This window comes from Peromyscus californicus, unplaced genomic scaffold, assembly GCF_007827085.1.
Source record: "Peromyscus californicus insignis strain IS unplaced genomic scaffold, ASM782708v3 Scaffold_6__1_contigs__length_162567912, whole genome shotgun sequence".
Taxonomy (NCBI): Eukaryota; Metazoa; Chordata; class Mammalia; order Rodentia; family Cricetidae; genus Peromyscus; species Peromyscus californicus.
The window spans coordinates 70,551,457-70,563,763 of NW_026294584.1; the positions used below are offsets into that span (position 1 = coordinate 70,551,457).

At 44.0% G+C, this 12,307-nt stretch overlaps 1 protein-coding gene across 2 annotated transcripts in view; it reads right to left on the minus strand.

Annotated features, from left to right (window-relative positions):
- Positions 1-12,307, minus strand: part of Jazf1 (JAZF zinc finger 1) — a 322,765-nt gene that overhangs the window by 127,689 nt on the left and 182,769 nt on the right. The gene's annotated exons all lie outside the window — the stretch shown is intronic.

Consider the following 12,307-nt stretch of genomic DNA (forward strand, 5'->3'; position numbering starts at 1 on the left):
GTACTAACTGGCATCAGGCGGGGGAAGCCACCCCCACCCTTGACCCCACAAGGGCTGCCATGAGTGCACTGACCAGGGGCGGAATTACTACCTGCTTAGATTAGAGCGAAAAATCGTCCCTCATTTGGTTTTCATCAGCAACTACAGACAGTGATATAGAATATAACTCTATATTTAAGTTATTTAACTCTGGTAACTCCTCATGGTTCACATGTCTGATTAAATAATCAGGCATACATAAATACCAAGCTGCCGGTTTTTAGAAGTTTTGTGTCAAGTAAGACAGAAGCTGGCACATCAGAGACCCCCGTCTCAGCCTCATCTGCACCCACACAGTACTGAGAGTAATCACTAACATCTCTTTAGCAGTCCAGGACAATGCTAGGACAGTGGTGGGGGGACAACACAAAAAGACCTGGGAGCTCACAGCCCAAGTCTGCTGTTAGCTAGCTGTGTGAACTTGGGCAAGCCAATGAATTCCTCTGAACCTTGTAGAAGGAAGGAAGGAAGGAAGGAAGGAAGGAAGGAAGGAAGGAAGGAAGGAAGGAAGGAAGGAAGGAAGGAAGGGAGGGACAGAGAGCGGGGGAGGAGTGGACAGAGGGAGGAAAGGAGGGAAGGGAAGGAGGGAGGGTAGAAAAAGGAGTGTGTGTGTGGGTGGTGTCCAGAGCATGCTTTTAAAGTAGATTTGTGGCTCATCTAAGAAAAGGGAATGATTTCACAAGAAACCAGATCTTTGTAAGTTATCTATGGAGTTAATGTAAGATAGAAAGGGTTATACACGTTTTAACGCAGATGGTGATATGTAAAATACATGCACTATCTTATGAAAGACAGGCATTAGCATGAGGAGGATCTATGACTCAAGAACACGAAGACCTTGGAATTCTAGCATTTGCGCTGGAGGGCTGCAGAGAAAGCTGCTGATGGAGTGTTCACTGTTCAAGCAAGTGGATGGCCTAGAGTTCAATTCCCAACACCCATGCAAAAAGCCAGCTGTGGTGGCATGGTGGTGGCGTGGTGTTCTCCCTCCAGCCCTGGGAAGGCAGAGACAGCTCACTGTCTGGACAGCCAGTCTAGCACAATCCATGAGCCCCAGGTCCCAGTGAGACAGCCGATCTCAACAAAGAAGATGGATGGCTTCTTTGGAACAGTACCTAAGTTTGATCTCTGGCCTCTGTATGTACCCACTCCCCTACATACAAATGTGTGTTAGGACCCAGACTTGCTCACTGGAAAACTGGGACATCTCCAGGACTCAGGAGTTAGAACCTCTATTTGGGATATGGCATCCAGTGCCTTTCCATCATGAGTTTATGAAGCTAAGCACAGCATTTTCAAAATATCTACACCAGTCAAACAGCATGCAGTTTTAGATGACATGCATATATTTCTGTCATAGTATAAATGTAGCCAAAGTCTCCAAATATTTCTGTCTCATTCACATGAAATTCTGGAAGCTATTAACTCAGTGCCTAAGCTTTCTCATTTGAGACTTGGTTAAGAAACATATGTGTCATTATATCCCAAATTTGTCATTTTTACTATTTTGACAACTGTATTTTATGAATTGGTTTTCTTTGTAATCCTATATATTTTAGTTCATGGATTTAAAAACATTATTTTGGGAAGCAGTCCAGGCATATATTCTTTTTAACAGCTTGCTAAAGGGGTCCATCTCTGTAGATGGCTGGCTAACAGGTCCTGCTTCCTCAGATGTAAATGGAGCTAAGTGTTGTGACACACTGCCAGGACCAATGCACAGCCAGCACACTGAGTGCCACCCGCTCCTGAGAACACTGGGCAGGGACATACTCCTCTGTAGGATGCACCTCTTCCCTTAGACACCACCATTTCAGTACAACTCACAAGGAGGTGAACTCAGTGCCGCTTCATGGCTCTCTAGCCTCTTCTTCTGGGTGGCCTCGTGTGTTGTCTGGGGTGACATGTCTATGTGGAGAGCCGTTCTTTCTTGTCCCCGAATTCTATAGCTGGAAACCACCTGTGTTCAGGCCAGTGGTGAGTAATTCCAGGGAAGAGCCTGCACTGTGGCTGAGGACAGGAAGGACTCACAGGGACAGGGAACTGACTCAGCTGTACTGCTTCTGAGCCAGTGACCAAGGTCTTGGCCATGATGGAGGAAATGAGAGCAAGCTCTTTAGAAGCTAGGCCACGGAACTGATCTAAAGCTTGCCTGTGAAAGGCCCTTCAAAGGCAGGGCCAGGCTGTAGGCTCAGCATAATGAACCTCAGTGTGAGAAAATTAAGTAATGTTTCAAACCGAGTCCCAAGCCAACAGTCTCAGCAATATGAGCACACTCTGCAAACGGGAATGTACTGGAGCTTCAGAGGGAAGATTCATGGTCTTCTTAATTAACTCCGAGGTGCCGCACGTAAGGGGAAAACGATAAATCAGGTAGATTACTGCCAGCAATCTGAATTTCCAAATGAAATAAGAGAGGTATAGCACCTTGAGTCATTTTGTAAATGTGTATGGTGGGGGTGGGGAGGATCGCCAAGGTCATCTCTTAGGCTGTAATTTGCCACTCAGTGATTGAGTTTTATGCAGCATGCCAAGTATTTGCCATACACTCAGGTGTGAAACAGCAGGAAGCAAAGATGAGTGAAACACAAAATGGGAGGGAAACAGAATTCACACACACGTACACAGATACACACACACACACACACACACACACACACACACACACACACACACACACACAAACCTGATTGCTATTTCTGCCTTTACCTAAAAAAAACAACAACAACAAAAAACTGCATACCCACCATGCAACAGCATTCTAAGAGCTGAGGATGTAGTTGTGCTGAGTCAGAATACAGAAAGCCCCTGACCCTGTGAGGCTCACAAGTTAGAAGGGGAAGCAGGGACTCAACACACCATCAAATAAGCCAAGGGATTTCAGGCAGAAAGAAGCACTATGGAAAATGACCAAGAAGAATGAGGGCTCAGGGCTGGTGGGCAGGAAAGTCAGGGACGGCCTGCAGTGGAGGGACATCCACCCAGATGCAGAAAGGAAGGAAGGAGCAGCCTGGGTGACACTCTGTGGTCCAAGACTGTCCCAGCAGAGGGGCCAGTGAGGACCACGGCCTGTGAGCATGGGACAGAAGGTGGTGAGAGGTGAGCCTAGAGGAGCAGGAGGAGTCCTGATCCCAGAAGTCCTTTGCAGTGCTAAGGAGTTCTGTCTTGATTCTAAGTGTGGTAAGTCAGAGAGAGAAACAACCTGGCGGAGGTTCTACTTAGGCATCAATACACGCAAAGAAACGCTGGCTAGCCTAGCAAACGATGATTAATTCCCATTGTGGCTTTATTAGTGGTAAAGGGCACAAAAATCACACTACCAAGCCTGGCATAGACCTAAATACCCAACAATCAATGGTAGAAAGGTAGACTAAACATTACATATTCATATATCAGAATTTAACTTAAAATGCATTGGCTATATCTCTGCTGACCTGGAAGGATGTTAAGGAAACACTAAAGAGAAATGTATACCTGTGTGCTCTATGTATGCCTCTTCCTTTCCTCAGCCACACCTCAAGCTCTTCCTGGGAGCATCTTGCCTACAGACAGGTCTGCACGTAGGGAGAATACTGATGAAACTAAATCACTCCATGGTATGACATTTACTTACTTGGTGTGGTAAGTTTGGTAGAAGACTGAAAGAAAAGCTATTGTTCTAAAAATATATTGTATACAATTTAAACTTTTACAATATTTAGTGGTCATAGTGAATGATATAGATTCTATGATTTTTTGGGAAAAGAAACTTAACCAAAGGCATAAATAATTTCTGCAGGTTAGGGACTCTTCATAAAATAGATGGCAATGTGTCTGGGTGAGCAGAATTATCAAGGCCAGAGCAGAGAGAGAAAGGGCCTAAAGCAGAGGGCAAAACACGCCAGCTTCTTCTATGCCTGCGGCTGACAGATGGACTCTGACAGCTCTTCTGATGGCAAGGGGAGGCGGCAGGGAGAAGAGCAGAGGGAAGAGCTTAGGAATTCTCGGCCAACCCAAAACAGCAGGTTACAAGCAGGAAAGAGGGGCAGGATACTCAGACAAAGTGGATACAAATGTTACACAGGGAAAGTCTGAGGAGTTGAAAAACGGGCTGAGAGAAAGAAATAGAAGATGGCTTTGTGGAGTGTAGAAAGCTTGGTGTTTCTAGACTAATGGGCAGGCAGACACCACTGAATGATACTGTCAAGTAACTATTTTGGAGGGGAAGCGATATAAAGGGTTGGCATTGGGTTAGTGCAGCCTGCCTAGAATGTTCCAGTGGCCACAGAAGTGAGGTGGCCAGAAATGAGAATTTAAAGAAACTGGGACAGAGGGGGTCAAAGAGTCCTCTTCAGGTGACAACTAAGTCCACGGAATGCAATGAATACAGCCAGGGAAAGAAACCGCAAGAGACCAGTACAGAGAAACCTAGAATTCTGGGGACAGAGCTCAGGGAAAAACTCACTATTTGCATGACAAAGAGGTAGCAGCAACCAGTCAGAAGCAGTTAACAGCTGAAGAAAGACAAAGGATTTATTATTTATGTCAGGGTCTCAGTAGCCAGGCTGGTCACAAACTTGCTACTGTCAAAGGGGTGGAAAAAGGGGTTTTCAAAACCAAAGCGGCATTACCACTGTAAGCAGGGTACAGTCTGAAGAAAGATGCCGTATTTACCCATAAGAAAAAGACTGAAGTAGGGAAGAAATTCCTAGGATAGGGACCTTATGATATACGTATATGACATGACCCAAAGGCACCAAGGAGAAGGGGTCTGAAGTCTCAGAAAGACGGATGTGGTGTGCTGGTCATGGCGACAGCTTTGAAGAACATGGAAAGAACATGGAGGAAAGATCCAGGTGAATTAGGAAGTGAAAGGGGGGCATTCAGACCAAAGGCTGAAATGGCCTCTGCTCAGCTAGTTAGCTGGGAGCATAAACTGATGAGGGGTGGGGAGTTCACTTGGGGATTCCCAGCATACTGGGAAACGTTAGAAACTAAGCCGTGTTCAACTGAGTAAGTTTCACTAGAAAGGAAAAGACTGTGGGACAATGTGGACGGTACAGCTGAGGCTGGAGAGCCTATGTTTGCCATGGGGCGACTCGCAGTGCTTTTCTGGAGCGAGTCCCAGGAGCTGCAGGGTAGAGAGATACACATGGGTTTTATCTGAGGCCAAAGCTGGAACACAGTGAGGGACAAGCTCTTGGGGACAAGGGAATGCATCTAAATGGTAGATTCAGAGCAGCTACCCAGCAGTCACCCTGATTGTAGAGGCATATCAAGGCAGGAAGGGCTGAGCTACTAGAATTCTGAGACCAACGTAGCTCCAGGGAGGCCACACAAAGGAGCAGCATGGGAGAATATCAACGGGGAAACTGTTTAGGACAGAGTCCTGGGAATGGCAAGGAAACCAAGAGAAAAATCCATGCTTATTTCTAGATGGTTTTTAGAATCAGTGAACTGTTTTGAAAAGAAAAAAAAATCTAATCTCAAGAAAAATACTAAAAATAAGAAAAAAAGTCACATAGCTTAGAACTGAACTCAAAGATGTGTAAAATGAGTCAGAAATACTGACGAGTAAACACAAGAGAGACTAAAACTACCCTGGCCCGAGACAAGATAGATGTGTGAGCAGCCTGTTGAGAGAGCTGACAGCCCCAGGGATGGATGAGCTGTCAGCTCTGGGGCCAGAGGCCTGGACCTAGCGTGCTATCATCTACAAAGCTTTGTGACTCTCCTTTCCTACAGCGTGTTTTCTGCCAGCACTATAACCAATTTTTTTTTTGGAGTAAGCCAAAACACCAGAGAGGGCTCTTTTCAGCTTCCCAGTGTCCCACAAGAATACATGGTCCTTGCACAGCGCAGTGACCAGGCCAGGCTGGGAGAGAGACAAACACTGCAAGGACAATTTGGCAAGCAGCCACCTCAACTTTGTTGCAATGGATGTCCATAAAACATGGGCTAAGAAAATGGTAGCTCAATGTCTGGCATTTGAAACCTAACAGCATGTAACATGTTTATGGCATGCATTAGGCCACAGACTTCAGTCTGGGGCTGGGACACATAGCAGACTTCAGATCTGGCACACAAAGGAGGGAGCTAGGGAAGCAAGGTTTGTATTGCAATAAACATGACTGCTCTTAGAAGACCATAAACAGGTGGTTTTATGAAGAAAAAAATCTGCGCTCTTAGATTTAAAAATCAAATGCTTCAGTCGTGTTTGTATAAACAAGCGAGGGCTAGTGCAAGCTTTGCTAATTACAGCATCTTCTACGAGGCTCTGACTGATTCTAACCTGGCAAAAACGAGGTCAACTGAAAAAGCAAGAGCGAGAGGTGGGAGGATTAGGAGAGGTTTTGGAGTGAGAGGAAAGGGGGCAAAAAGGAAGAAAGCTTTCATTAAACAGCTTACATTCTAGTAGAAGGAGAAATCGAAACAAAGAATCCAGACTCATTTGATTTTTATTCAAAACAAGCTCTTAGTCAGCGTACTTTTACTCTGAACCCTTGAACACACGGTGACGGGGCTTTCAAGTCCGTTCATCCAAGCACCATTTAGACCTCTCCGACAGGGCCTCTGCTGAGGTCTGTCCCCCTCATTCAGGGAAAACTGTACATCTAGTGGTTTCTTAGTGTACATCAGAGGCTGTGATGTTGGATATTACCATGGAGACTGCTGGGGTTTCCTTTAGCACCTAGTTCAACTTTAGGCTGATGAATCTCAACTCATACAGATTTTATATTTGCTTAGGTCAAATTTGTAGAACCCCAACTATATCTGAAGACCATCTAGCTCAGTCTGTCTCCTCTGAGGGTCTTATAGGATCTTGATTTCAAGCACTACTGCTCCTAGAACAAAGTATTTATCTAGAATCTGAGACCCTTCTGTTATCAGTAACATGATTATAGAGTGCTGCCATGTTTCCATGCTGATCAGGCTGGGATATACCAAGGTCTTTCTTCCATTCCCACCCCTGTAGGGGCTGCTTACCCTGATCATGTGCAGTGTATTTCCAGTCTGGGCTCATGGAGGACCCTGTGGTGGTTTAAATGAGAATGTCCTGCATAGGTTCAGATGTTTGATACTTGGTCCCTTGTTGGTGATGCTTTTTGGGTAGGTTTAGAAAGTGTGACCTTGCTGGAGGGGATGTGTGTCACTGAGGGCGGCTATGAGGTTTCAAAGCCACCCATCACTCCCACGTGTCTCTCTCTCTCTCTCTCTCTCTCTCTCTCTCTCTCTCTCTCTCTCTCTCTCTCTCTCTCTCTGCTTTGTGTTTTCAGTGAAGATATGAACCCTCAACTTCTTGTTCCAACTGCCATGGCCGCTGCCTTTTGCCTCTGCTCTACCATCTGGAACTGTAAGCCCAAATGAACTCTCTCTTCTGGAAGTTGCCTTTGTCATGGTGAGCATTACGGCAACAGTTGGAGAGGAACTAACACATACCCTCGTGCAGATTGCTAGAATATCTGTAGCAGCCCCCTTGTTTCCAGTCAGCTTCTACCCCAGTCATATACAAATGTCCACATATACAAACGTGTGTACACACAGGAATCCCAGCACCCATAGCTCTAACTTTAGCTCTGATGTTTGGCTTCTCAGCCCTGAGGAGTGGCTCTGCTGTACTCAGGCTTCACCTTTCACTACGGTAAGGATACCTTCCTAAGTGCGAGATGGTGGTGCTGACCTCTCGAGCTGTCCTTCTCTCAGGGACCAGTCTTGGACTACCTACTGTCTAGAGCCTGAAAACCATTATCTCATATAAGTTCTCTAGCTATGGGGAGAAGGCAATTCGTGATAGCTATTGCTTAGTACATTTTTATGTTGTAAGTTGGATGAAGGCTGAGTCCAAGTATACAATTTTAATTTTTTCCCCAAAGATTCTTCTATGAACATGGGCAGTTTTTAAAGAATTCTTACAGTTTTCAGAATCATTTATTCACTTACTTATTATTCACAAGAGAATCTATACATTCTTTCAGTAAAAATCACTGAGGGCCAACAATGGGCTCAGCATCGTCGTGGAGGCTGGGCAATGAGAATGTCCCTGCATTCATGAAGCTTATTCCATGGTGTAAATTATTCTGGCCTCCTCCACAGCAGCACTCTCTCTGCTACCATCTCCTTCCCTGGTGCCTTGATAAGGGAAAGGACAAGGTCTTTTGCTTACGTGGCATCACTTACGTCATGGGTGCTGACATTGGTTTTATGTGAATCAATCATCTCAATACAGCACTGGAGGAATTACTCGAGGTGAGGGAAACAGGCAGGGGCGTGCCATCTGCCAGACAGCTCATGAACAGCAAACAGGACTCTAAGATGAACAGCCTGACTCTGTATCATGTCTAAATGAGAGAAAGGGAAGAAACACCTCATGAGGAAAACACTGGGCACAGAAATTAGAAGGTGATTGAGTGAGCATGTTTGGGCACAATTTTGTCTTCTTTTCTCGAGCTGATCATGAGGAAAAAGGCAGTTCTGCATTTTGAATTAGAAAAAAAGAACAGAAAGCCATTCTGTATAAAACCTCCTTCCTTGGGGAAGCTGAGGAGGGAGGTGGAAGGGATATGTATCTTAGCAATTTCAAATGTTTTCAGAACACTAGTCCCATTAGGTGCCTCAAGCAAAAGTAACAAAGAACCCCATCAGAATTATATCATCCCTTTTAGAGCCTGAAAATAGATATCAATCATAGAGGAAGAGGATATGATATGCCCTGCTGTGCAGAAAACTTTGAATTGAGATAGGGAATGATTTGCAGCCATCTGGCCTTGAACTTGTGATCCTCCTGCCTCAGCTTCCCAATTGCTGGGGTTACAGATGTGCAACACCATATCCAGCATATCTATTTCACTAAACTCAAGCTCCCCAGCATTAAAGCCTAGAGTATCCTCCTGTGAGTAAACAGCCATGTGGGAGAGCTCTTGAATCACTCTTGAAATTAATGTTCTAGGAAAAACTGTGATTCAACTTTCAGAGTGAACATTAAAACAAATTCCAATCATTCTTAGAGGTCAGTCTACAGCTCACTGCACCAAGCAGAGCAGGGGTCTTACAAGGAGAGTCAGAGCTGTAATAGAGTTAGATACTAACTTTGTCTTCAGCAGCAGATGAAGAGAATGAAGGACAAGACAGCACTAATTTGCAGTCATACATGATGACTCTTTGCATCTTAGACCAAATGCTGTATGTAATGAGAATTGAATGGATCTGGAAATTCCAATTTATGTTATCTTTTTTCAACTTATGTTACCTTAATAAAAATATTCTGGAGAGAACACAGAATAATTAACAACCTTGCCCATGTATTACATTGTATCTTTAATGCTATCTCCAACACCTATTTCTGGAGAGTCACAAGTGATTAAAAAGTTACCTTATAGCCAGGAGTGATGGTGCACACCTTTAATCCCAGCACTCCGGAGGCAGAGGCAAGCACATCCCTGTGAGTTCAAGGCCAGCCTGGTTTACGCAGTAAGTTCCAGGACAGTCAGAACTATACAGTGAGACCCTGTCTTGAAAAAGTCCCAAAGTTACCTTGTTTCCTTAAGGCAGCAACCTGAACTGCTCAGGCAATAACCTGAAGAAATATCCAGGGGCAGCACATGCTCTTCAGCAAGCACTTGGTGGAGGTTCATCTGTTTTCCTTAGCAGCTCATCCACCCCAACCTCTTGGGTGTCTTGGGTGACTAATGGTGGAGGATGGTTGCCCATGTTCTCCCTTTCCTACTGGCTGCAGAGCCACAGTATCCAGCCCCACTGTAGTTGTTAGGTTGGGATCTACTTCTTCCAATCAACCCTGCTCCAACTTTGTGCTGAAGCAGTATCTTGCGAAGGAATTCACGGACACCTCACGTACAGGTTTTAGACAGTCTCCATTGCTCTCTCTGAGCAAGCTGCTGACATGCAGCTATACTGGGTGTGGTAACTGCTCTGTATTATTTTATGTCTTTGTCCCCTCTGACCAGGTGTCCTATCATGTGTATGCAACATTATTCTTCCTATTTTCCTCTTTTCTTCATTGAGTACTTAACGCTCTGATATCCCAATAAATCTGGCTACACAACAGTTAGATTCCAGAGCCCACTGCTCACGTTTGACCCCAAGTCCCCCCAGGGTACTATCACCTGTCTTTTAAAAATTACATTTATATACTTGTTTATTCATTTATTCGTGTGTGAGTGTGTATGTGTGAGTGTGTGTGTGTGTGTGTGTGTGTGTGTGTGTGTGTATGTGTGTGTATGCCATGTTGCACGTGTGGAGATCAGAGAACAACTTGAAGAGTCAGTCTTCTTCTACCATCTCGATCCTGGGGATTGAACTCAGGTCATCAGGCTTGGCGGCAAGCACCTTTGCCTGCTGGTCTATATCACTAGCCCCTATTTATCTTTTTCTTTCTCGTTTTCTCATGCATGTACTGTAAGGTTTTCCAAGGCCTACATGACACATTGCAGCAGGTTGAATGCAAAATCCCAAAGCTAGGTAGTTCCTACGAAGCAGTCCATTAGCTAGAACCACTTTCAAGGTAATTAAGGGTTTTTCCTTCTGCCTTTAAAGGTCTATTGTGCTTACCACATTATGTTAAATGGACAGAACAATTTAAAATAGGTTAAGCAAAGAATAGGTTTTTATATAATTACTGCTTCTCTTTAAAACAGTACAGAAGGGAAACTCTATACTAGGAATCATAACTCTCTGCTGCAGTGTTATTGCGAAGGGGGTTGAATAACAAGATCCCATTTCAAAAACAAAACAAAGCCAGACACAAACAAACAAAAATGGAACCCGGAAACAAAACAACAAAAACAAAGAAACAAGAGTATGGCTTTCTGTCACAGTCAGGACTCTGCTATCAAGCAGGCATTTCTCCATCCTTAGCCCTCTTCCTCCATCAGAAGTGGCTTTGTCTAAATGCTGGCACTAAGCTTCTCTTCTCAAGGTCCCTCTTCTTTGCATTACAGCCAGGTTTTCAGCTCTCAGTGGTTTGAAACTCTTCTTTGTTCCCCCACCAGGCTTTTATTCACTCCCAACAAACAAACAGTGGGCCTGCCTACCACACGAGGAGTGCTAAGTCCCCAACACAGCATATCCCCCCAAAAGGGTCTTTTGTTCAGCACTGATAACCTGGCAATTTTCATATACTTTCTTCATAGCAAGGTCACTAGTGAGCTTGCTAGTCTGCTAGAGATGTCTGCTCCTCAGACTAGATCTGTCAACATCAGTAGGCTATCTAGTAGAGTTCCATGAATATATAACTAAAGATTTTTCAGCTCTCTTGCTAAGTATAGGAAATAGCACAGAATCTGTGAAAAACTCAGATATCTTTATGTAATCTGATGCAATTATTAAGGTATTCTAACAACATATGTCAAAAATATGGGTGATGAAAGACTAGAGACATGCTACTCCTTGGAAAGTCTGATGAACAGGAAATCAAAAAACGATATTGCTTTGAAAATATGTTTCATTACAAGTACTTGAAGCTGAACACAGGTGACTAACTCACAGCTATGTCTGGGCAGGAATTAACTATGTTTCCTAAAACGACACCAAAATAAGAGTGCAGATAATTCATGGGCAGAGTTCCTCTCCAGACCCTGGTCCACATTCTGGCACCTAGAGACCAAAAAAGATCTTTGCCTTATGGGAAAGGGGCAGCCAATAGAAATAGCTCCACTGAATTATGGGCAGAGAGTACTCACTCTCATTAAAAACTAATTTTGCTCTTACTCTCTCCACTTTGCTTTGAGAGTGTGTGTTTTCTTAACCCAAAGGTGACTCCAAGTTCTTGCCCCCAAATTACTGTCTCCTTAATTATTTGAGTTGGTGGAAACACTAAGTCTTCTTTTAGGTTTGATATTCAAGCACAAAACAGTTCTTTAAAGTTAGGTTCAGAATCAATTTAAGTGAAAACTCATGTTCCTCTACACATATTGGGCAGCTGCTGACAGTGTTTCTACTAAAAGATGAGCTGCTACAAAATGACTTTCTAAAATTCAATGATTTCAATTTGTTAGAGTCCAATATATTCTGATATTACAACTGTGTTTTGAATTCATAAAAAAGTACCTTTTCACCCCAAGATTTAAAAGGTTCACTCAAACATAAATCCACTAATCTCTCACACTGCCCCAGGAAGTCAAAAGAGCATGTTCTAACTCTGCATACAAAATACTTCCAAAATGAGCTTGTAAATCAGCCGTGTTTTCAGACACATGCACAGGGGGCTACAATCTGTATCCTTCAACAGAGAAACAAGAAATCTCCACGTAGAGGTTGCTTTAAAATGATCTAA